The 3,942-nt window shown below is 41.7% G+C and overlaps 1 pseudogene; it reads right to left on the reverse strand.

Moving 5' to 3' along the window:
• Positions 1–1,109: 1,109 nt before the first annotated feature.
• Positions 1,110–3,687, reverse strand: LOC115302314 (annotated as a pseudogene).
• Between the last annotated feature and the right edge of the window lie 255 nt (positions 3,688–3,942).

A 3,942-nucleotide genomic window follows, 5' to 3' on the forward strand; every position in this document is an offset into this window, starting at 1 on the left:
TTAAAAAGTTTATCTACTATCTAGAGTGACTTTACTTTTCAGAGCCTCCTCTTTAATAAATTGTAAGCGTTTGACTAGATGACTTTAGAGGCTCTATCTGGTACTAATCTATTTCTGTGTGCTTTGTTCATTAGCTGGAATGCTAGTGATATTTGATAAATAGATGCCCAAATAGAAGAGGCACAAGTCAACCAGATGATAAATGACACCAGTCTAGAAGAAGGAATTGACATCATGGATGGAGATGCCAGCATGCAGATGACAGATGTTTGTGGTGTGATGCCAAGCACACTCTTAAAATGAAATGAATGAGGGAGTTTGTCAATGTGAATGGCAATTAGATGCATATGGGTACTACGGGATAGGAAAGAGTAGAAGATGATCATAAAACTTTGAGTCTGAAGGACAAAGGCCTTGGCCATACTCGGCTTGAATGAAAGATAAGGAATAGATGGAGGCATACCCCAAAATGGTGACTTAAAGTACATCATAAAGTCCAGGTTGAAGGTTTCCAGCTGAGGATCTTTAAATATGGGTACATCCACTACCTGCAGTTGACTTCTACTTTGCTCCAACTAAATCTATCAGGTATACAACCTCCAGACAAATATTCCCCAGGATATAGCTTTTACCCTGTTATTTGACTGCTCAACAAACATGGATCCTTCTCACCTGTCTCCTTGTACCAGCAATCTAGATCACTGATAATCTGCCCACAAAAACTTTTAAGTCCTATGTTTGTCTTAAATCTCTGTACAGATCCTATACCTCTGCATCTTGGCATCTCATTGACCCCTGAGCACATCTGGGCTTTTTCACCTCCATGTGTATCTTGAATCATATGCTTTCTTTATCTGGAGTATACTTTGTCCCTTTTTATTTTTTATTTATTCTTATTTTTTTAAGACAGTGAATACTTTATTCAGACCCACAAGAGAAATGGACAGCTTGAGTCTGTAACAAAGTGTCGTGTTTTAAAGCATAGGTCAGTAATTATATATGAGAATATGTATTGCTACATACAGATTAACTGATCAACCACAACTTTTCAATGTTTAAAACAGAATAAGCTTCCCTATAAAAGCAGTCCCTTTATGACATTTTAAACTTTAGTATTCTTCTCCTTCTTCACTCTCTCCTTCAACAGAATCCACACCAACCTGTTGATACTCCTTCTCATAGGCAGCCATGTCCTCCTGGGTCTTAGAAGACTCTCCTTCCTCTATGCCTTCACCCACATACTAGTGAACCAAAGCATGCTTGGCATTAATCAGGTCAAACTTATGGTCCAAGCAAGCCCAGGCCTCAGCAATTGATGTGGTTTTACTCAGTATACACACAGCTCACTGTACTTTGGCCAGGTCCCCACCAGGTACCACAGTGGAAGGCTGGTAATTAATGCCAATTTTGAAAATTTTTTTTAATGTTTTATTTATTTTTTGATACAGAGAGAGACAAAGCATGAGAGGGGGAGGGGCAGAGAGAGAGAAGGAGACACAGACATGGAAGCAGGCTCCAGGCTCTGAGCTAGCTGTCAGCACAGAGCCTGACGCAGGGCTCGAACCCACGAACGTGAGATCTGACCTGAGCCGAAGTCGGAGGCTTAACCGACTGAGCCGCCCAGGCGCCCCAATTAATGCCAATTTTGAAGCCAATGGGGCACCAGTCCACAAAGTGGATGGCACACTGCCCTTGGTGGTGGCAATGGCAGCATGACATCTTTAGGAACTACGTCACCATGATACAATAGGCAGCAAGTCATGCATTTACCATGGCGAGTGTCACATTTCACCATCTGATTGGCTGGCTCAAAGCACACGTTGGTGATCTCTGCAATTGAAAGGTGTTCATGGTAGGCTTTTTCAGCATAAATGACAGGAGCATACATGGCTAGAGGGAAGTAGATGCAGGGTAGGGCACCAGCTTGAACTGGAATTCTGGCAGATAAACATTTACGGCTCCATCAACTCTGGGGAAGAAGTGATGGAGGACAAAATTCTACCTATTAACCTATTCAGATTACTGTAGGTTGGGAGTTCAATATTGACGTTTCTATGGCAGATATCATAGATGGCCTCATTGTCTACCAGGAAGGCACAATCAGTGTTCCAGGGTCGTGCGGTTACTGAGGATGAAGTTTTAGGGCTTAATAGCTATGGAAACCTGGTGGGTGGAGGGGGCAGGGTGTAAATGGAGAACTCCAGCTTGGACTTCTTGTCGTAATCAACAGAGAGACGTTCCCACAGCAGGGAGGTGAACCTAGAACCAGTTCCTCTCCCAAGCTGTGGAAAAACCAAGAAGCCCTGTGAATCTCACAGGATGGGTGCCAGCTGACTGGAAAGAATAGTTAGGGACCTGAAAGAATTAGCACTGACTGGGCACCTGCTATGCATCAAGCAACTCTTTTGATACCTTAGAAACAGTATTTCACTTCACTTTGCAACAACTCTGCAAAGTAAATTGTATATTCCCTAGTTTTCTGAGTGAGAAAAGTAGTTCAGAAAATTTAGGTAAATTGGCCAAGATTGCAAGGCAACTGAGTGGTGGATCCACAGTCAGCAAGGATATGTAAGACTGAACTCCCATGGTTGTGAAGGTGGAATTGCAGCACTGCAAAGAGTTTTGGAGGCAGGCAGGCCCCGTGTTATTTTGGAGATTAAATGTGAAGGTGTCTAACCATGCCTGGCATAGCATAGTTGTTTAACAAATTGTGGTTATTGCTATTAAGTCATACTTACAGGATATAGTATTTTAATTTCATGTTTGAATGTCTCATATTAGCAAATGTATGGTTTAATATTTGTCTTATAATTGATATGAACCATTTGATTTACATTTTGCTAAGCAGTTGTTTGACTTTTTTCAAGAAAAGGATAGGTATGCTGTCTTTATGTGCTCACAGAGAAGAACAAATTCAAGAGCCCTAGACTACATGGTGTCTCTTGTAGCCTATGATAAGTAGTCTGAGTAAAGGCTGTGTTTCTTTCCATTACTGCTATTGCTGGCACATAGGTGCTTAATTAAAATGTGTCCCATAATCCTGATAAATAAATGGGTATGTTTAGGAAGTGCCATCAAGAATCCTATCATTCCTTTGAGCACATTTACTCTTATTCTGATGATTCTGTTGAATTGGATATAAATTCCATTCCAGTTGTTGTTAAACTGGCTCATCATCAGAACTTGTTTTTTGTTTTTTGATATTTTTTATTTATTTTACTTTTCTAATCTAATTTATTGTCAGATTTACTTCCATGCAACACATGGTGCTCATCCCAACAAGTGCCCTCCTCAATGCCATTTTGTTACGTTTTAAATCACGGATTTCTGGGCTATATCTCTTGAGAATTTGATTTACTGGCTTTGGATGTTTAGGCTTCCCCAAGAAGTTCTGCTCACCAGCCAGGTAGGGAGATACCACATATCTAGGTGGTAGTGACCAACCTCCACCCCAACCCCTGGTCAGACACATTCTCTTTCTCTTTTATTAAGCACTCACTGGCCTTGAGTCAAATTTCCTTGAGGCTGTTCCACCATGGGTGACAACATCACTCTTTTCACATCATGCTGATCACAAACCTCCTGAAGATAATGCCCATTGGAAGTGGAGCAACCACTATTGTTGAGGTCTACATCATGTTTGAAAAGCAAAGGAAAGAGAAGGCAGAGGGTAAGTTGAAGGGCCATTGGTCCCATAGGCTACCCTGCCAAGGAAGGCCACTGACATTGCTAAGTGCTTGTCATGAGAGCACCCCGAGTCTACATTTTCTGTTTTACACTTTCTGTCTGTCTTCTTAGACAACATGCTGGGAGGCTCCCCTCCATCCTTCCTACCATAACTATCCATGTTCAACCTCTTGGCCTTAACCTCTGAGGAATTGAAAGGTCTCTTGAACTTTCTAACATCCCCCCACATGGCCTGATGTCAGACTTAAGGACAGG

Source organism: Suricata suricatta, chromosome 9 (genome assembly GCF_006229205.1).
Source record: "Suricata suricatta isolate VVHF042 chromosome 9, meerkat_22Aug2017_6uvM2_HiC, whole genome shotgun sequence".
NCBI classification, from domain to species: Eukaryota; Metazoa; Chordata; class Mammalia; order Carnivora; family Herpestidae; genus Suricata; species Suricata suricatta.